The 22,242-nt window shown below is 54.0% G+C and overlaps 1 non-coding gene across 1 annotated transcript; it reads left to right on the top strand.

The window, feature by feature from the left end:
- Positions 1 to 20,256: 20,256 nt before the first annotated feature.
- Positions 20,257 to 20,365, top strand: LOC140692322 (U6 spliceosomal RNA). The gene has a single exon (XR_012067893.1). It is a non-coding gene; the product is annotated as a U6 spliceosomal RNA (small nuclear RNA).
- The last annotated feature ends 1,877 nt before the right edge of the window (positions 20,366 to 22,242 follow it).

Here is a 22,242-nt window from a genome sequence, read left to right on the forward strand (position 1 = left end):
GGAGGGCCGGCGACGACGAGGAGGGGCCGCTCGCGCACAAGAGCGACGGCCGCAGGGGTCGGGGGTGTGGGCGGGCACCAGCCCAGGGAAGGGGAAATCCCAAGACACGACCGGGCCGCCGGGGAAACAAGCGCAGGATCCCACCACCCCCACACGTGGGGGCGGCCCCGCGACGCCCAGGACGCCGGCCGGCCTCAGCCAACCCTCGGCGGTTCCTCCCACACCCCGGCCCCGCCGCCGGGACTCACGCGCAGCAGGCTAACCCCCACTCCAGAGGGCAGCCCCTTCCGCTCGCTCACTCGTCCGTCTGTGTGTCTGTCTGTCCGGTCTGTCCGTCCACCACCCACATCATCCTGCTTCGTCTGGCTCGCCCCCAGGCCTCGCGGCCCGGGGAAACGCTCCCGAGCGAGGCGGCCCGACCCGTAGCCCACGCACCGCCACCGGTGGCTGCGGCTCGGGACCGGGACAGGTGGGGTGGCTCCTCGCGGCGGGGAGACAACGGGGGGCGAAGTCGGGGTGGACCGCCTTGCCCCTCCCCCCACGGCACGCACCGGGGAGGCAAAGCCCGCGCGCACACACGCGCGCTCGCACGGCCCCGCGCCAGACGCCGGGCCCGGCCCGGCAGAACCCTCCCCCGACTCGGAGGGGGGAGGCGCGGGCCACAGCAGGCAAAGAGCAGCACACGGCCCCCACCGCGGGGCCGGCGCAACCCACACGCCAAAGCGGCGGGGCCCTGCCCACACGCTGCGGCAGTCGCTCCCCGTGGCGACTGCACGCTCTGGATGGAGGAGCGGCGGCTGGGGGTTGTCCGGTACCCCCCCAAGGCTCCCCTCTCAGATCGCTAGAGAAGGCTTTCTCACCGAGGGCGCATCGCCCCCTACCCAGCGGGGGCCCCCTTCAGGCCTACGGAAGTCCGCCGAGGTGGACGTCAGCGCTCGGCTGGGCAGGAGGGGCCTGCGGCAAGGGTAAGCAGCGGGCCGAAAAGCGAGCGTTCGCGGTCGGGACCGGGGAAAGCCCGTGCCGCCTCGCGAGGAGACGCACCCAAGACCGCGTGGGGACGAGACAGGCGCCCGCCCCCACCGGCACATCACCCGGCCCCACCACGTTCGCTCCCACGCCCGGGCGCGAGCCCCGCAGAGGGGGGACCCACCCGGCGTGCGCCCGGCCCCACCGAGGGTGGGGAGCGGCCACGCCTCGCTTACCGTCTCGACCCCTCCCCCACTGCTCAAGAGAGTGGCTCGGGACACACGACCACCGCAGGGGTTACCCGAGAGGACTCGCTGGGGACGGGAAGCGACGCCACCGCTCGGCCTCGGGCACCTGAGGGACAACCTGGAGCGCTCCAGGGGCACCACAGAGGGCCAAGGCGAGACACGCTCGCACCCCGGCGAGGGGATACGTGGCGTGGCGGCGGGGGCAGCCCTCCCCCACCGCGGGGGAGGGCCGCTCGCGAGACAAGACGCCGAGCAGGCGAGGAGGCGAGAGGTGTCTGCCGCGTCACAAGACCCCGGCCCCGCCGACACCACGAGGCACGGGAGACCGAGGTCGGGCCGGAGTCCGCACCCCTTCCTCCTTGCCCCCGCCACCCACGGGCGGTGGAGGAGAGGCGAGGGGCCCGCAGGCAGAACGAGAAGAGAGGCCACGTTCACCATGAACGTCCCGTCCCTCGTCTGGCGCGGCTTAGGCCCGGCCCGGGAGAGCATGACGTCACCACATCGGTCAGGTGAGCGAGCGAGCGAGCGAGCCATGGGGCAGGGAAGCCCCAGAGCCAGAGGGGAGGGCCCGGCGAGGACAACCACCAGAGGAGGGCCTGCTTCAGCCTCGCCAGGCGCCACCCACTCCTCGTTCCTCTACGAGGAGAGTGGCCAACGACCCCAGGCGGAGAATGCCTGACACGCGGCACGGAGCCTGTGAGGGTGGGGTCGTGCCGGCCACCACCGGGTGCCTGCGGCAGGGAGCGCACGGGGTAAAAGACCCACGCCGCCAGCTCACCCCACCGCCCTCGGGCCACCAGAGACCGGAGGCGGCACCACGGGCCACGTCAGCCGGACGCACACACGAGAGCCGGCGCGCAGGCCCGAGCGGGCGGCTCAAGTGTCAGAAGCAGAGTCGGCTTCTACCAGGCCAGGGCTCACGCAGAGACAAAGCCCAAGAGCCCCACACGCGTCCGGAGACCCAACACTCGGTGACAGACACCGAGAAAGACCGTGTCAGCACCTATCTGCTGGCAGAAAATGCCCAACACGACAGAAAAAATGACAGCGCCCGGAAACGGGTCGGGTCCACGATTTGCAGGGGGGGCCCCGGGACCTCGGTCCGGCCACCTGCCCCCAGCCCTACCCCCATAAATGGCAGCCCCGAAGCTCTCGGGGGCCATCTGATCGACCGGGGGGGGGAGGGGGAGGGGTTGAGGAGGAGGAGGAGGAGGAGGAGGAGGAGGAGGAGGAGGAGGAGGAGGAGGAGGAGGAGGAGGAGGAGGAGGAGGAGGAGGAGGAGCAGTGGGAATGGGAAGGGACGAGAGGGAGACGGGATCGGGCCGGGGACGCCCTGCCCGTTTCTCGCCCGTGTGGTCGGGGACTCGGGGAGATGCCACAGAGGCGCCTCCGAGGAGAGGGCCCCCCACGAGGGACCGCTCCCGAGCACCGGGCCGGGGAAAGCCTGCCTCCCCCACATCCCTCGCAGGACGCCCCCGTGCCGGTCCCCGAGTCCGGATGAAGTCTCGGTCCCTCAAATGCCACCGGAACCCACGCGGGCAGACTTACGGGCCGGGGGGCGCCCTCCCTGGCCTCCCGCGCCAACAGGGGCCGGCCCAGCCACGTCTCCGGGTCCATCGGGACTCAGAAAACATTTCATCCAAGGAGGCGCCTCCGACGACCGGGAACCCCAGCGCGCCCGTCCCCGGCCTCACCGCACTGGGCCCGGGCCGCTCCTCGCCTCGGGAGCAGTCGTCCAAGGGACACAGACGAGGGCCGGACCACCTAGCCGCCGGCGGCCCGGGCGCGGGACACCCCGTCCCTTTCCCCCGCGGCGGCACGGCGCAGGCCGTGTCCGATCGGCTCGGGTCGGTCCCCGCGGCTGCAGGGGCACAGGCGGATGCTGGTCGACCAGGCCAGGCCACACGGCTTCCCCCTACACACGAGATCCCGGGAGCGCGGCGACAGCCACCCCCTCATCAGCCTGCGAGTCCAATCTGCGCCGAGAGCAGGACACGCCCGCGGCTCAGCGCCACGGGGACTGTCACCGCCGGTGTCGCCAGCCTCCCCGAAGTCTGCCTCGGGCCCCGCCGCCGAGCCCCATCCCTTGCCGAGGTCGCCGACGCTCGGGAGAAGAGGGACGATCTCAAGAGCGGCAGCCAGATGGCGCCCGACAGCCGTCGCCAACGTCCCCGGAACCGATCCCGACCGCCGGCCGCCCAAACGCCCGAGCCCGTCCCGGGCTGAGGCGCCGGGCGGCCGGCCGGCGCGACCCCGTGGCGTCCGCCTCGGAGCCCGCTCACCCTCGTCACGGCACGGCACGGCACGGCACGGCACGGCGGCATGAGGAGACGCGACGCGACGCGACGCGACCCACCCCGGCAGCAGATCAGGGCGGGGAGGACGGAGGGAGCCGGGGTTTGGCAAGACACGGCCGGCCGGGCGGGCGGCTGCCGCGAAGGGGACGCGCTCCCCACGCGATTCCCCGGGCGGGGGAGATCACACGGACACGCCGGCGGGTGGCCCAGAGCGACCAGGACGAGATCCCGGGTTCCCGGCGGCGGGGGGGTGGGGTCGGTGGGAAGGGGAGGAGGGAAACAGGGAGGGAAGCCGGGGGCTGGCAAACCGAAACCAGGCGAGCGCTCCGAGAACAACGCAGGAATCGGCTTTGGAGTCCGTCCTCTCGAATGCAGGAGGTCTTTTGAAAGCAGACAGGCAAAGCCCAGAAGCTAGAAAAGAAAGGATGAAGACCGTCAACCCCATCGAAGTGGAAAGAAAAATCGATCTCGGCACAGATCGCGACAAAGCCCAAAGACAACAAATGGGCGCGTGGGGAAAACGCACTCGCGGTCGGTCGTGAGAACACGGACGTCAGCACGGCTGACCACAACCACAGGGAGGAGGAGGAAAAACAAAAAAATGCGGGCGGCGGTTGGGGGGGGGGGGGGCGAGTCGATAGCCACCCGCTCGGTAAATCGAGGTTCAGTGCATCTACACAGAACAACACTGTGCATGGGCATCCGCGTGTCTGTGTGTGCATGTGTGCCCGTGTCTGTGTCTGTGTGTGTGTGTCGGTGTGTGTGTTTGACACACAGTCACACGTGGACAGGGAAACTGTAGCCCCATGTGGAAAAAAAAAAAAACATGAAAACAAACGACAAAACCCACCACCAAAGGGAAATCAAGTTGTAGAACTTACTCTGGGGTTTTAACAAAAAACAACAACAACAACAAACAAACAAACAAACAAAAATGTAGAAAAAGCACCACCACAGCCCATCAGGGGTTCCTCTCCTAAACAGTCCAAGAACTCGGTCAACTCCACCTCCTAGAAGCCAACAAACCAATGATGAAACACGGGCAGGAGACCCAAACTGACTTTTTCAGTTTAAAAGGAAAAAAAAATTATTTTGTATCCAAATGGGGAAGGGGCGGGGGCGGGGGAGGATGGTGTGTAGAACTCAGCGGCAGAGTGCCTGTCCAGCACGCGCAAGGTCCAGGGTTCGACCTTCAGGACCTCCGTTCAAGCAAATAAGGAAGTCGGTGAGTCAGGCAATCACTAAGTCAGGCAACAAACCAGCAAAAGAAACGAATTACCTCCCCTCCCCGAATAAGCAAACAACAACCAAAAACAACAACAGCAACAAGAACAACAACAACAAAAAAGCCTAAATAAATAAATATATGTAAATAAGTAAGCAAGTAAATAAATAAATAAGTAAGCAAAAACAATTTAAAAAGGGGGAAAACGCACGCATTTCTGTTTTTAAGAGATATCCAGACAGGCCCAGAACCTGGAATCACGACAGCAAGTTCCAAAAACAAGCAGAAAGTGCCTGCTTCTGACGGAACATGTGATAGAGACCACCGTTCGATGGGGCCGGGTGGGCGGGCTGGCGGGCGGACACAGAGCTATGGACTCATACCTGACAGAATCCGCTCTCCGACAGAAGACAGAAGGCAACACGGAACAGGGGTTGGCAGTGGGGGCGAGGGGGAGAGGGCAAAACGGAGGTGGAGGAAAGCCATTAGGGAATACAGGACAGAAGTCCCTCAAAACATCCCACAGGAAACTCCTGGAAGACCCGGCAGTTCCACTAAGGGCCCGCGGATGGACGAATGGACAGTGTCACGTGGTCTGGAGAGACCTACACCTTGAGGGGATGATGTTAACCAAGTGACCTAAGTCCAAGAGGGATGTTGTCACTTCGAGGCAGAATCCCCAAGACAATACGCAGGAACACATGCAAGGAAGCTGAAACAGACTCATGGATACCAAGAAGGATCAATGAGTGCAATGGGTGAGGGAGAGGAATAAGTACAAGCTTCCAGTTATCTCCAATTATTAAATACATTAATCACGGGATGTCATGGACAGCAGGGCGAGTCGAGTCAATCCATACTATTGTCATGACGCTGTCCGGTGACGGATCCGTAACCAGACTCATCGCGGTGATCATCGTGGAACATGGAAGAATCCCGAATCGCTATGTTGGACACGTGAAAACTGACATCCTATTGTCAGGTCAATTATGAGAGAGAGTAGGGGAGAGAGAGAGAGAGAGAGAGAGAGAGAGAGAGAGAGAGAGAGAGAGAGAGAGAGAGAGAGAGAGAGAGGGAGGGAGGGAGGGAGGGAGGGAGGGAGGGAGGGAGAGAGAGAGAGAGAGAGAGAAAATTCTCACTGTCTTCCCCCCCAAAAAAAAAAAGAGTTCAAAAAGAGTTCAGTGAGATAAAGAGTGGATGTAGGTGAGGGCAATAGGTGGAGGAGCTGAAAACCACGACGGCGACACATGTGCAGCATCCCACACGGTGGCAGTGTGGTCCTATGCATGCTCAGCCGTCTCCTAGCCACCTCCAAGTTGACATCCAGGGTCATCCTTTTAGGTTTCGTGGCTGCACTTTCGTCTGTCTCGGGCAATACTCTCTCTTGATTTTCCATGGGGGAAGGGAGGTGGGGTGGCCGGGCGGGCCACACCACGACACACCGCGTCGTGCGTGACCTGGATAACAGATACACACCCGTCCACCACCCACGGGCTCCGAAATCTGTCACTGGTCACAACGCACACTTCCTCGGTCCTTTACGGAGCGATGGCGGACCGAACAGGCAGCGGCCAACTTTGCCGTGCACACAATGAGACTTCATCCCTCGTGGAAACAAACTGATGACGAGACAGCGTGGTCAGGGGGCGGGTGTCCTTTCAGGAAGACACAGTCATTGAAAGTCCTGCGCACGGGAACTGGGCCAAGGGAGATCTCCATCACCCTGCCCAACCCCGATCCAAATTCTCATTCGAGCAGCTAAGGGTCAAGGTCAAAGTTTCTTTCTTCCCGGGGCGGGGGCGGGGGGGGGGGTCCTTTTGGGCCTCGATGGTTGTTCAGCTGGAGAGATCACCCTTGGGCTGCACATACATTTCGGGGTGGTCCATAGGGCTCCACGACTGTCCCGCCACCAGGCAGGTGGTTCCACCTGATGAAACCGGTCTGGTCTTTCGTTCCAGGAAGACAAAGGTCCGTGGCTGAAGCCAACGAGAAACCCCGGGTGTGAGTCCGGAGCGCCACCACTCAGGAAGATGTCTAGGCGTCGGGCTCGAAGAGGCTCGGGCGGCCTGAAAAACGCATGCGGGTTCAGGTCCACTTTCCAAGCGGCCTCCACAGCAATGGGCAGGAGGAGGGTCTCGAGAGGGGGCACGGCAGTGATCTCTCTCCAGCAGATGTCCAGCTGCTCAGTCCGGCTCGGCGGGGCTTCAGGGAAAGGGCGGCTTTGGTTCTCGAGGATGCCAAGTCCGAAGCGGGAGAACCATGGGCAACGGGAGTCGGAAGAGCGTTGGCCAACTATCGGAGAAAACTCGAAGCACGCGTGACGTGGCCCAGCGTATCAGTGGAAGGCGGGGCGGGGTGGGGAGGGGGAGGGTGGCGGGAAGCACGCAAAGATGATGACACAGAACCGCATTCTCATCTCTATCACGCTGTACGAGAGTTTCCACTGAGACATGCTCCCCTTCCCCTGGTCTCTCCAAGGACGCGCATTTCTACCAAAAATCACCCCCATTCAGACTTGTCAGCTGGCCAGATCAGCATGCTTCCACGAAATTCGGCCTGAAGATGGACAGACGTCCATTAAGCATAGCCATCGCCCCTAGAGGCTCTCGGACACCCGCTCTGCTGGAACGTTTCCTAAGGACGGCAGACGAAGATGGTCTCCACATGCTTTCCAGGAGACGTTCCTCAGAACGAGACCGTGACTATTCCGGAGACCGTGACTATACCGAAGCAAGCCCGAATCGGTCACAGCAAATGTTCACGAGGAAGTCACGGTGAACCATCTGGGACACCAGTCTTTCCCAACCGGTCCACGTACGGACACGATTTGGTCCTAGCCAGAAACAGACACTTTCTCCTCACAGCATCCTTTTATTTTATTTTATTTTATTTTATTTTATTTTATTTTATTTTATTTTATTTTATTTTACTTGTATGTATATATGTATGTATGCACATACGTATGTATGTATGTACGTACGTACGTATGTAAGTAAGTAAGTATGTATGTATTCCGGTCTGTCTGTCTGTCTGTCTGTCTGTCTGTCGGTCCATCCGTCCTCCGAAGGTATACCAGTCATGTCGGCCAACACACTGACAGATCTCGAGTCTTTCCTATCAGAAGGATATCAAAGCACGTCCCCTTCGACTCATGGAGCCAGGAACGAACGCTTCCGTATCTCATCTTCTTTGGAAACGATCTAAACATTCCAGGGATGTCGCCAGACGCTCCAGTTGCAAGGGACCAAAAACTACGTGGAGGAGGCACCAATTTTTCAGAGACGGGCCGCCTCCGCCCCCCCCAACACACACACTACCCCCCAGGACTGCTTGGGATGTGAACACTTCCTGAGACTTGAGACCGAGCCAGCCATCGCTCCCAGACTCTTTATTTTATTTTATTTTATTTTATTTTATTTTATTTTATTTTACTTTATTTTATTTTATTTTTCTGGCTGACACATTTCATGACAGAGGTAACCCACAGGAACTTCAAGGATTCGGGGTAAACCTAGGGAGGCAAAAAGTTTCACCTCGAACGCTGCTCGTCACAATCAAGACATGGCTCTTTTCACGAGACCAATCCCTTGACATTTGGTTTTCTGGATGGAAGGATCTGTCCTAGATCATGTCAACCTGAAGGAAAACATTTGGGTTCCTGCCTGTTCGCATTCCCTGCCTGCATGTTCCCTTGAAAACCAGTTCCATAGAGCTCTTTCGTGAATGAACTCTGGCAAGTGTATCTGGAGGGAGAAACACGTCAGGCCTACAAGCCGGGGACGTACACACGTGCCTACATGCATACATGGGACTGGGCCCTTTCCAGATCCTTGGACGGCAGTACCATAGAAATGAGGATGGCTTCCACAAGACTCTCAGGCAAGCCAAGCTCTGTTGCGAAAGCGATAGCTTGTGCACAAAGGAGAAGGTGGCATGACGGGAGGGGGGGAAGGGGAGCACCAGCTCCCTGAGCAGCAGGGGCCACTTGCTTTTCTACCTAAAGGAAGGGCTTTGTCTCAGGATCACTGATCACTTCCACAAATCATCCAATATCTTGGATCGGCCGCAGGCGCCTCCAGGGTGCAGAGCCATCGCCCCAGGCTCTGTGGGGAATAGAGAAGACTTCCGTGAGGGGAAAGAAATGCATGAGAATTTTCTGCAAGAAAGCTCAGGAACACATCATGTAAACATGGAGAGTTGAGCTTCCTGTCTTGTGACAACTAGGTCTGCTGGGTCATGTCACAGAGAGCAAGCGAATCCTTTATTCCCCTGAGCCTTTTTCTTTTTCTTTCTCTTTCTTTCTTTGTTCTTTTTTCCCTTTAGAGTGTGTGTGTGTGTGTGTGTGTGTGTGTGTGTGTGTGTGTGTGTGTGTGTGTGTGTGTGTCTGTCTGTCTGTCTGTCTGTCTGTCTGTGTGTGTCTGTGTATGTCTCTGAAACTCAGGTAATGCCCTGTCTCATACAGACGAGACCAGCAGATCGACATGACCAGAGACTTTGTAGCTTTCATTTAAAAACTATAGGTCACTCATGAGTCGGGTAGGACGGGTGCTGCGTCCAGCGCAGTTCGGGACCGTGTCTGAGGACGGGCGACGCAAGAATTAAGAAACAAAGAGACAAAGTAAAGAGCAAAAATGAGACCAGGGGACTCAAGGTCTCGTGGATCTAGAGTGCCAAAAGCCTGGTCGACATCCTGTTTATTGGGAGTCTACGGCTCAGGGGGGGGAAAAAAAAAAAAAAAGATATGCGATCAAAGAGGTGGGGCTTTAGATATTTCATACCAGAAGCACGAAGTTCTGCTTGCTGGCTAACTGATTCATTTCAGGCCTAACCCTTCCAGGAACAATCACCCTCCTCCGGGGATGCAAAATTTCTAAGTGTATATCCTGTGATTGCCTCTGGGACATCTCGAGATAGCAAATATTTCCCCGGGGTTAAACCGCAGGCTTTCCTGCCAGAACCAAGTTCTGTTAATGGCTGATCTGGCTTCCCATGACCGTCCATTGTTTTACCCTAAGGAAATATCTGCCATCCTTTGTGCCCTCACGGTCAATCTCAGGATTGCCCCTCACACAATTTCTTTAGCATCATGCATGTTCTAGGTCATCTACTGTGTAAAACATGAAAACAAAGCAAGCGTGTGCATTTTTAAGCAAGTTAAGTGTGAATGTAAGATTTTAAGCTCATGGAAATGTTGGTGCAGCTTGGTTTCTAGTTGCTTGTTTTCCAGCAGCTTGTTTCCCAGCAGACGCGTAGGACACTAGAGAACCCACTCACTTAGAAAGAACCGATGGGACGGGTAAGGTTTTTCGGTTCGGAGGGTGAAAGCTTTTAAACTCTGCGTGGAAAAAAAGACGTTTCAGATGTATATTTCTCCTTAAGAAGGCTGCGAATTAGAGTTTCGACGAGGGAGCCCTCGCAGCAGTGTGCACGTTTAAAAAGGCCTCCGCGTGCCCCCCCCCCCCCTTTTTTTTGTTTCTTCCATTTGGTTTCAGGTTCTACCTGATTCAGCCCCCTGGCCTCAGTCTCAGGCCATTGTGGGCTATGTAGACGTTTCTGACGTTGTCGAGACGGACAAGATAAGGACGGTTCCCCCAGAGAACAGGGCCGCTGCTTCTATGAGATCAAAAAGCTGACCTGCTCATCCAGCTCTATGTTTAGGAATTTGCTCCTTTCTGGGAAAGCGTAGAGCTCTGCGGTAGAGTGCGTGCTCAGCATGCACAGGGCCTTGGGCTCAGTCCCCACTACCACCACTGAAAACGTAGAATAAATCTAAATAATTACTTAAAACGTAGATAAAGACACCTAACGACCCGTCCCCCCTCCGAAAAGATAAAAACTTTTTGTTAAAAAAAAAAATCTGTTTTTTAAATGAAAAAGACAGGAGGAGGAAGAGGACGAGGACGAGGATGAGGAGGAGAAATTAGCTTCTTTCCAACAACGAGATTTCCAGGTCAAATGGAGAGCCAAATATTTCTATGTTCTAAGACTTCAGCTTTCCACGTATCCTGGTGTCAAAACGTCTGCACGGGTAAAGATTGTTCATCATTCTGTGACTATGCACTTCCTGCATTTTGGAGTGTTCATCTGTCCTTTCTCTTAGGAATAGATGATCATCATAAACAGCAGTTCTGTTGATTAAACCCCCTTTTAAAATATCGTTGTTTCATGTTCACTAAAGTTACCTAATAATCACTTCACAATCTATGGAAGTCAAATCATTGTGCTGTACACCTGAAACTGATAGAGGGCTGTATGTCAAACCTATCTCAATAAAACTGAAAAAAGAAAAGAAGAAGAAGAAAAGAAAAGTCGGCTCGGGGCATCCGATAAAGGCCCTCTTTCTGAGCGCACAAGTCAACCTCGGGCCGATTCACCCTGACCCTGAAGAAGGGCAAAAATCACCCTCCACTCTATCTCCTGTTAGGTCCCGGACACTAGCCAGAGTTCCCCCTCCCTCAACCCCCACCCCGTTCTTGCGTCACACTGTGTGGGCTCAGGCACACAACCTATCGGTTTCCTTGAGCGTGTGGAATGAATATCGCCCGAAGGGAATTTCCTGTGTTGTCGTTTAAATAAGCTGACGTGTTAATCAGTGCTACGGAGGGACACATTCCCTTTGACCTGATCAACCAGAATGACATCCCAGGACCCAGGAATGTACAATATCATGGATTTGAAAGTATCTTAGAATTCAGAAATCATGGTGATGTGGGTCTGATGACCTAGCTGGCTCCATACAAACCAAGAGATGAAGGTGCCCAACGTTTTCACTCGATGCTGCCTAAGTTCTTGACAGTCACTTTAAAAAAGGAAAAGGAAAATTCGGATGGCACGCTTAGTTTTGATAATGCCCTCTGACTGCATGGTGAAACGCAAGGAAAAGCCGTGACGCTCGCCCACGGTATAGAGAGAAACGCAGAACCGTGTTTCTGGTAGCCTTCTTCACCGCTGCGCCAAGGCGGGAGCGACGGCTACCTCATGCAAAGGAGGAGAGGACGGGTATCTCGGCCCCGTCACACAATGCCAGGCAGAAGAAACCTTCTCTGATGAGACATAAGCATGTCAAAGCGCATCCCTGCGTCGAAGGCTTCGGTTTCCCGGGGAAGGGGGTCGAGCCGAGGGACCCAGGCCCCCACGTCAGTCAGTCAGTCTTTCACTGGATTCACTGGCCTCGCTCTTACCCCTCAGCAATGGCCGCTCAGATTGCTCACGGGTGTCTTTACCTTCTGGCTTTAGGAAGGACTTTAAACTTCGGCTGAGGGGCAGACACCCAGAAGGGTTCTTTCAGTTCACCCCATCTTAGGGAATGCCATACCCAACACGTTGGTTTTCATCCCATCGTGGGCCTACCTACCGGAGAGTTTTGCTGCTTAAAAGTCCCCTGTGCTCCACCTATTCATCAACAACCCCCCCCGCCACAACACACACACACACACACACACACACACACACACACGCGCGCGCGCACACTCACACACACACACACAGAGAGAGAGAGAGAGAGAGAGAGAGAGAGAGAGAGAGAGAGAGAGACACAACCTTCACCCCCCCCCCCCCACACACACAACCCCACTCATCTTTTCACCCTCTCTGGGCTTTTGCCCTTTTGAGAATGAACGTCATCCAGAGCCGGTACCCTACAGGATGCCACCTTTTCAGATTGGCTCCTTTCAGGGAGTCATGTGCACGCAGAAACTGCCCCGCCTGTCTCCCACAGGTCTCTCGGCTCCACGGGCCCCTGGTTTCCTTTTTAGAGCCAAATCATATGCCGTGGCACGGACCTAGCCCGGGCTACGTGTCCCTTCACCTCTTGAAGGACGCGTCTGTCTCGGTCGCCTCCACGGTTCCGGCGGTGATGAAGCAAGCCCCTCCACCCCCCACCCCCACCCCCACCCCCACCCCGCCCGCCATCCAGGTCCGTCCGTCCGCGTTCAGGTTTCCGCGTGGACGGAGCCCCGAGGGCTAGGCCTCAGGGTGAGGGTGGTATGGCGGGTGGCGGGTGGCGGGTGGCACACTGAAGGGTCCGAAATCCGGAGGATGCCGGCAAGGAAGGTCGCCAGGTCAAAGCCTTCCTTCCCTCCCTCCGTCTCCTTAGGGTGGATGGCTGGGCCCATGAATTCAGAGAGGACACGAGACACATGGTGTGAACCGAGATTCCCAAGCCAGGAGACCTGGTGGAGGGTAAAGAAACGAGCTTATTGGGGGGGGGGGGGCCGGGGGGGATGGGGGGGTTCTTAGGACTGCAGCCCAGGAGACACAGATGCAAGAAAGAAGCACTGGAAGTGTGTGTCACCAGACTACCCCACGGGGCAAGTGGAGAAGGGGAAACGAAAGAAAACACCACAAGAGCAAGGCGGGAACTTTGAAACGACAAGGCTGCAGCTAGCAGCTGCTGGCAGATTTGTTTTTGAAACCGGTTGGTGGCGCCCTTGAGCTCGATACAGTTCTGACCACTCATGCCCCCCCTCCCCCCATGGATGCCGGTGTCGGGACCCAGGGGAGGCCACCCCAAACATGTATGTGCCTCCGTGGCACACGGATAGGTTAGAAATGAGAGTGACCGAAGAAGCCGAGGGGCCAGCAGACGCAAGAGGGACCGACCGGACCCTCAGACTCTTCTTTCTGTCTCCCTGAAAGCGGGAAATCAATCACTTCCGTGGAGGGTGCCCTCCCTGCATCTGGACTTAGGAAATCACCCTGATCTCCCACTGAGAGCCTTCAGGCCCCGGAAGCCTAGAGAAACCAACCAACCAAAAAACCTCGTGACTTCTTTCAGGGGCTTCCCCCCAAAAACCCAAACTCTGTCTCGATTCTTCACGGACGGGTCACCCAAAACCAAAGTCTCTCAGCCCGGTCCATTTCGCACAAAGGGCTGATTTCTTGTCCTAAAACGGAGAAAAGCTGCCTGCTTCGGGGACACATGAGTGCTTGAATGAAAGACAGGAGGTTCCCTGTCGCTCCTGCTCAACGATCCGTCTGGGGTCCATTTTTGGATCAGTCCAGCCCAGAGGACTCAAGATGTGTAGAGGGAGGGGACAACGTGCCCCTCCCCGAAACAAGACTATGTCTGCAACCAAGTTCCTCCCACTGGCCGTCCAGCTCCATTTTGGATGACTGAATCCTGGTTCACCTCATTTGGCTGTTTTGTTTTGTTTCGTTGTGTTTGTTCTTGTTTTTGTTTTTTGATTAATAGACTTTATTTCCTAGAGCAGTTTCAGGCTCACAGCAGAATTGAGCAGAAAATACAGAGAGTTCTCACACAGCCCTCCCCACCCACACATATATCCTCCCCTCCCCTCAACATCCCTCATCAGTGTGGCCTATTTGGTCAAACTGATGGTCCGACATGGACACGTTATTATCAATCAAAGTCCATAGTTTACATGACGGTTCACTCTTGATGTCGTACGTTCTATGGGTTTTGACAAATGTATCATGACATGTAGCCACCACTATGGTATCCGACGGAATAATCTCATCGCCTTAAAAAATCCCACACGCTGTATCTGTTCATTCCTCCTTCCCTCCCTCTCCCCAAACCCCTGGATACCACGATCTTTTTATTGTTTCTAGAGCTTTGCCTTTTCCAGGATGTCCTTTGGTTGGAATTGTCCAGTTGGTAACATTTTCAGACCGGTTTCTTTGATTTAGTAAGATGTCTTCTAAGTTTCTTCCATGTCTTTCATGGCTTGATAGCTAATTTCCTTGTCTTTCTTTCTTTTTTATTCATTTATTTATTTTTTAATTTTTTACTGCACACATATTTTTTAATTTACATATACGTACTGTTCATTGTTTCCAGGAAGGTTTAGCGCTTTAGCTTTTTAAACTTACATAGTTATCAAAGGAATAAAGCCAACCGCAAAATAAGAATGAATTCAAAAAGATACACACACCCTGCTATTAACAGCAACATCATTTATAATGGCCAAGATACGGAAGCATCCTAAGTGCACATCAATATTTGAATAGATAAAGAAGAGGGGACACACACACACACACACACACACACACACACACACAAACACGGAATGGAATACAATTCACCCGTAATAAAGAAGGATATTTTGCCATTTGTGGCCTTTCCTTTCCTTTTTTTTTTTTTTTTTTTTTTCCCCTCCTCCACTTTAAAAACCAGAATTTTATAACTGGGATAAACACTTCCATTGCGTCAAAAACAGTAAAATGACTAGAAATAAACTTAATCGAGGAGGTTACCTATACTCCAGAATCTGAAATGACACAAAGAAATGGAAAGCTGTCTTGTGCTCTTGCATTGGAAGAATCAATACTATCAAAATGGCCACACTACCCAAAGCAATCCGCAGGTTCCATGCAACCCCTGTCAAAATACTCACGACATTCCTCACAGAACTAGAACAAACAATTTCAAAATTTATAAGGAACAACGGAAGACCCTAAACAGGCAAAGCCATCTTTTGTAGGTCTCCTCTCTCTCTCTCTCTCCCTCTCTCTCTCTCTCTTTCTCTCTCTCTCCCCCCTCCCTCCCTCCCTCCCTCCCTTTCTCTGTCATCTTTTTGTTCTCTTTTCTTAGGGTTTGATGACTTGAGACGATCCTTTAACATTCCTTGTAAAGCCGGCTTGATGGTGCTGAAATCTTGTAGCTTTCGTTTATCTGTGAAGCTTTTGATTTCTCCCTCAAATCTGAACGAGAGCCTTGCTGAATAGAGTATTCTTGGCTGTCAGTTTTCCCCTTTCATCACTTTCAATATGTTGTGCCACCCACTTCTGGCCTGTAGAGTTTCTGCTGAAAAATCAGCTGATAACCTTACGGGAGTTCCCTTGTATGTTATTTGTTGCTTTTCTCTCGCTCATTTTAATATTTTCTCCTTACCCTTAATTTTGGTCAATTTGATGATGATGTGTCTCGGTGTGTTCCCGTATGGTACTCTCGGCACTTCCACCTCATTTGGTTATTTAAAGGATCTTCAGTCTGTTCAATTCATAGGAGAGAACTTCCACACGTATTTCTTCTCAGTTTTATGAAACAAAGAAGGACCCAGAAAACTGGCAAAACATAAATGCTCTTCTATTGGGTTGAGCAAAGACAGGCCCTGGCCGGGGAGGGGGGGGTGCTGGAGGGTCGGGGTGGGGGGCGGTGTAGAGAAGGATATAGATCAGCGTTAGAGTGCCTGCTTAGCATGCATGATGTCCTGGGTTCAATCCCCAGAACCACCGTTAAAATAAATAAATTACCTAATCAAACCCATGCCCCTCCCCCCAAAAATAGAAGGAGAAAAGAGTGAGAGACAGAGACAGAGACAGAGACAGACCATCGGGAAAAGTAGCTGCGCTAATACTTCCAAGAAACAGGACAACATAAAGATAATGGAAGAAATGCTGGATAGTGAACAGCCACGGGTGTTTGGCACAGACCCATAGCTTCTGGGGTCACTAAAGAAAAAGAATATGAGAATCATACGGATCAGGAGATTGGGTCTGAATTTTGTGCCGTTTGACTTGTGCCAGTTACAAACGTCATGCACAAGGAAGATGACAGGCTACTTTATTGTCTGAAATGAGATACTTGAAAGTGAAAAGAGGTGCTATAAAATCGTGCCTGGACTGGGATTTTTCTAAGGGAGCCCAAACCCTTTACAATATATATCATGTTTTCAAAAATGAATATCATTCCTGGACAACACTTCAGCAATTTTTTTCTGTGTTATCAGTAAACATTTTTAAAAACATCAGTAATAAAGGAAGAGGGAGAGAGAAAGAGAGAGAGAGAGAACAGGAGTAACTATACGCGCGCATGCGTGCATGCGTGTGTGTGTGCGTGTGTGTGTGTGTGTGTGTGTGTGTGTGTGTGTGTGTGTGTGTTGAGGTGGGGGCCTAAAAGAGGATGAGGATTCTTTTCATCGAGGTCTGTTTGTACAGAATTCTCTCCTTCTCTGCTTTACACTGTGAAGGAAAAGCCCAGATGGGCTAACAAGCTAAGTCACAAATCTAAGTGTAACAAGTGTCGGATTCCTGATCTGAGGTCTGCTGGGCTAACTCGTAAATCTAAATTAATAAGTGTCGGTTTGCTGATTCCCTATTCATGCTTTGCTAGCCAGCTGGATTTTCAAAGAGACATATCTGGCCTTGAAATGTCGGTTTGCCGCCTCACTGCCTCTACTCTTGTGATAATGTTGTTGCTAAAGCTATCGCGTGCCTATTGGCCGAATACCCCAAGCTTGTACTTAACCCTATAAAACCTCACGTGCACGTCTTGGGGGTGCTCAGGGCTTAGGAGCAGAAGCCCCTCTGAGCCCGCCGGCGTAAGAAATCTGAGTACTCCAACCCTCCGAGTGGTGCTTGTTTCTTGGCTGGCCTGTCGTTTCCAAAACAGCACCATCGACACTAAGAACGTCACTCTCGTTCCGGCATAAAGAAGACATCTGGGGAGGGTGGGGTCGGGGGTGGGGTGTAGATCTACGTTATGTCCTGATTCCAGGAAGGAAAGGGGCCAGGGTCAGCGTGCCCTTCTTTCTGGGGTATCTGTCTGTTCGCTTTTGGTGTTCGGCTGGTTTGGTTATTTCGGCTTTCTGTTTGGTTCCTTTCACAGATCCAGTGGCTCAAAGCAGCATTCTGATTTCCTTTTCTCCTGGGGTTTGGCTTTTGATAGGTAGAGGGACAGGGCCCACGCAGGGGTGGGGGTGGGGGTGGGGGTCACTGCGGCAGAGAAAGGGAGGCGGCTATGGTGAAATCATCGAGCTGAGGGGATTTCTACGAGAGGGACTCTCCGAAGTGAATGGGGTCCAAGGAGATCATCAGGGTTTCTGTGTGCTCGGTTGGTTTTGTTCGTGCGTGTGTTTGTTTTTTCTGGACGAGGCCAAAGAACTCCTCGGGTGGAGGTGCGTGTCCGAAGGGTCTGACAGGATGGGAGGATGCGGGGCGAGTCAGTCCATGTGCCCAGAAAGAGAGAGAACCTGTCATAGCTGAGACTCAGGCCTTTTTTGGACCTAGGCCCAGAGAGCAGTTCGGCTCCGAGCATTCACGGAGAAGTTCGTCGCCACCTCAGTCGTGTCCCCCACCCCTGCCCTCCCCCGCGCCTCGGCCCCCAGTGAAGGAGGAATCATGAAGTGGCCGCACTTAGGCTAAGCCAATTTTTGGCTTTATGCTTACTGCTTGCTTTTAGAACGATCAGCAAACTCGACTGACCAGACACCGCTCCCAGCCCCAGGCCCACTGTTCAAAGCAGCTAAAGTTGTCGATTCTAACTGTTTGATTGGACCTTCCTCTGATCGTTCAAATTGACAATCATGTTTGACGTCTGAGTCTTTCCCCAGGAAGGGAGTCACGGGAGGATAAGCTCAGGAGAACGACCAGCCCCCCTCCCACCCCCCCCACCCCGAGTTCCTCCGTGGCGCTGGTGCCGCCGGGTGAGTCTGACCAGAGAAAGAAGGTCACGGGCTGATGACCTACTAGACCACCAGGAGGTCCCATGTTACCAGACACTCATCCAGATTTAGGAGGAAGTTGTATCAGAGACCCTTGTTGATCATGAGCACCTTTTATGCTCCCGCCTGTTGTGATTCCCTTTCATGCTCCAACCTGTTCGTCCACAGAAGCATGAAACCCCAACCCCAAGACGGGTTCACAGTTTGGAAGGCACTAGCCTGCTGTGAGTCCCCTTTGCCCAGCAAAGCAATCAAGCTGCCTCTTTTCTTCTAAACTCTAAGACCCTGTCTCTGGGTTATTTGGCTCGTCAGGGACGGGGTTGGGGAGGGCGATCTTTCGGCAACACCCGCACAAGTTTCCCTGAGTGGCAGGAACCAGCGTGGCCCTCAGGCCTCAGCCCCGCAGGCAGGCAGGCAGGCAGGCAGGCAGGCAGGCAGGCAGGCAGGCAGGCAGAGCTGGAGCGACCGTTGGTCCCGCCCCCGCCCGCGCACCCCCCCCCCCCCCGCCCCCCGCCGCTGCTTCCGCCGCCGCCGCCGCCGCCGCCGCCGCCGCCGCCACTGCCGCCGCCGCCCAGGCCTCCTCCACCGATCGGTCCCAAATCGGGTCCTAAATCGACTGGACTGTCTCCTGGAAGCGGGGGCGGGGACGTCAGGAGGATCCATTCGGCAGGGCCTCGTTCAATCGCTTCATTCAAATGCAGAAAGCTCTGTGCTCAGGTCAGAGCCTTTGACTTGGCCTCCGGCTCCTCTCCGTTGAACGGCTTTTGTTTTTTGGTTTCAATTTCCCCACCCTTAGGCCACCCCGTCCCAACTGCACGGAGGGAGGCGGGAGGGAGGGGGGAGAATCTCGCCTGGTCTCAGGCCAAAGGAGTCCCCTCCTTTTCCTAACCTGGGTAAACCCCACTAAACCGTTTGAGAATCATGGAAGGGCATGGAAGCAGACCTCTGACTTGATAGATTCCTCTGGGATGGGAGACTTTAAAAAAAAAAAAAAAATTCTTTTTCCCCTGCTTCCAGGGAGGCAGAAAGGAGGGACAGAGTGTTCCTCTTGCCTCGGGCAGTTCTTTCTTTGTTTGTTTCTTTCTTTTGTTAAATCATGCTTTTTTTTTTTTTTTTCCTTTTTTTCCTTCCAGTTTTATTGAGACACAGTTGACATACAGCAGTGTATACTTTGGGGGGCGGGCGGGGAGAGGAATTCGATTTTATGCATTTATTTTTGACCGGAGGTACTGGGGATTTAACCCAAGACCTTGTGCTTGCTTGCTAAGCACACACTCTACCACTGACCTATACCCTCCCCCTTGGCCACTTGTGAAGTCCCTTTCATTCAGCATAATCCATCGGGCACTTGCATTTTGGGGCAGCCTACTCTGGACCCCAACATTTCCCTATTCTGTAACTTCCCTGGAAGTTTTACACATTAAAAGCTGGGCTGTTGACTGTGCGTGTGCGTGTGCGTCCGTGCGTGCGTGCGTGCGTGCGGTCTGGGGGCAGGAGGGAGGGAATGGTTTCCTAGGGGGCCTGCGTTTCATGGACCCAGTTTCTTAGTTCTGAGAACAGGTCTGTTCAAGGAAACAGTTGTAGTATCTCGTCTCAGGAGGCGGTGGTGTCGATGGGCTTCTGAAGCTAGGCCTAGGGAGCAAGCAGTCAGGTATCGCCTAAGAGGCACTTGTGTGGACAACCAAAGTACAGCACAAAGGTGAATCGTCGGAGCAGATGAGAAACCAGATTCAGGGCCGGGAGTAGGGGGTCAGTCTGGTAGGAGATTTCCACACATCGGGGTCATCGAAACGGCTCGAGCAGTTTGAAATGCCTCTGATGATGTCCTGGGGTGTTCGGCTCAACTCTCTGAGCGGCTCCCCCGAAAACAGGCCCGAGGATGGTTTCCACAGGAGCTGTTGTGGCCATTTCTCTGACGTTTACCTCCCGTTGTCCAGCTTCCGTCTGCAGGGCTTCAGGAGACGGAGCGTTTTCGTACTCAATGATGCCAAGGCAAAAGGGTGAGAGAAAATGGGAAACATTCGTGGAGAGGGTCCTAGGCAGATAGTGGAGGCAACTAGAAGACCTTCAGTCTCCGGGCTGGCTTTCAGGTTGAGACAAAAACCCTAAGGAAAGCGCTTGCTGCCACAGCACATAGACTAACATGGGAACCATCCAGAGAAGATCAGCACGGCCCCTGAACGTGGACGACACACGCCCATGCGTGAAGCGTTCCATAGTTTTAGTGAAGTCAGTCACCCAGGGAAAGACAGATATCCTATGCCATCACTTCTAGGTGGGATCTGAAAGTAAGTCAAGACACCCATCCATACATAAATAACTCCATTTTAAAAAGACTCCGAGGAACCTATTTACAAAACAGAAACAGACTGGACTCGCAGACATGGAAAAGAAACCGATGGTTAACACAGGGGACAGGGTAGGGTGGAGGAACGGGGTAAGGCGGAGGGATAAATCAGGAGTTTGGGATTAGCAGATATAAACCACCCTATACAAACTAGGTACACAAGTAGGTCCTACTGTCTAGCACAGGGAACTATGTTCAATAGCTTGTAATAACCTATCCTGAAAAAGTATACGTGTGTGTGTGTGTGTGTGTGTGTGTGTGTGTGTGTGTGTGTGAATAAGTGAATCACTATGCCGTACGTCATAAATGAACACAACATTGTAAGTCAACTATACTTCCATTGACAGAGAGTTCCTACAATAAGCAGGCAGACAGACCGACAGACCGTCAGACAGACAGGCAGGCAGGCAGACAGACAGACAGACAGACAGACACACACACACACACACACACACACACACACACACACACACTGTCTGTCTGTCTGTCTGTCTGTCTGTCTGTCTGTCTCTCTCTCTCTCTCTCTCTCTCTCTTTCTCTGTCTGTCTGTCTATCTGTCTGTCTCTCTTCTAAGGGTGGAGAAGAGTTTGCTGAGCTATTTCGGGGGCCCTCTCATCCTAGTTCCTATCTCCAAGTTGGTTCAAAGTCCAAAAGGCCGTCAAGCACTTAGTCAGATAGGTCCCTCGAAGAATACCTCCCACATCACGATGACAGACTTCTTAGGCCAGCCGAGAAGGTCCTTCAGTTCTGTGCCCATCTTGGCTCTAAGTTGATGTCAGTCCTCCAGGATCCAAGAAAGCCACGTTGGAAAACAAGTGGTGATTTTGATGGGACAGAAGATCAGTCATTTGGGGGGCGAAGGGTGGGGTAGGGAGAGATACCAGCCTGTCTGTCTGTTTTCATCCAGTGTGGGAGCCTTCCCAAAGAGATAACTCGAGAAGAGAGAAACGGGGAGTTGACAAAGAACACGTGCGGTGGCGTGCCCTCCCCCCACCCCAGGAGAAGGCCAAGCCAGAAGTCCCTCCGGATGGCGGGCTCTGGACTCCGGCTTCCAGGGGAAGCGATATTTTTTCCTCCCCATTTCAGGCCCGGAAGAAGAGGGAGAGGCAGAGTGTCCTTCTCGGGCATCCGTTGTTTCTGAAGCACGCTTGTTGCCGAAAGATCGGCCCCCGTCCCCGATGAGCCCAAGAATCCAGAGACAAGGCCTTGGAGCTTAGAAGAAAAGAGGTCATTTTATCGCTCTGCCGGGCAAAGGGGATTCACAGCAGGCTAGCGTCTTCAAAACTGTGTACCCACCTTGGGGATGGAGTGGGTGGGGTGGTTCTAGAGCCATAGCTCAAACAATCAAGCATCGATCACCATCCACAGAATCGTTTTCTCATCAGAAGACTCAGCATGGTGTCACGATGCCTCCCAGGTGACCCATTCTATAGAGGCTGGCGGTTAGATCTCATTATCTCATAAGCACTCAAGGTGTGGCCTTCTTGGTCACTCAGGCTATTTTGTCAGGTCAGTAGTCCCGTGACCGACCGACCTTCTCCTCGGAGAAGGACTCAGAGACCCAGCACGATGATGACTTGCAATGACTGAAATACAGTAGAAACAGTAAGATCGATAGCTTCCAGTTTCAACAACGGGCCTGGAACCGTGAGCAGCAACCGGTCAGTCAGAAGAGTCGACCGTTTTAAGGGCGAGCATAAGAAACCGAATGACACCCCCCCCCAAGCAAATGAATGAATGAATGACCTAATGA

Source organism: Vicugna pacos, unplaced genomic scaffold, assembly GCF_048564905.1.
Source record: "Vicugna pacos unplaced genomic scaffold, VicPac4 scaffold_5, whole genome shotgun sequence".
Classification (NCBI taxonomy): domain Eukaryota; kingdom Metazoa; phylum Chordata; class Mammalia; order Artiodactyla; family Camelidae; genus Vicugna; species Vicugna pacos.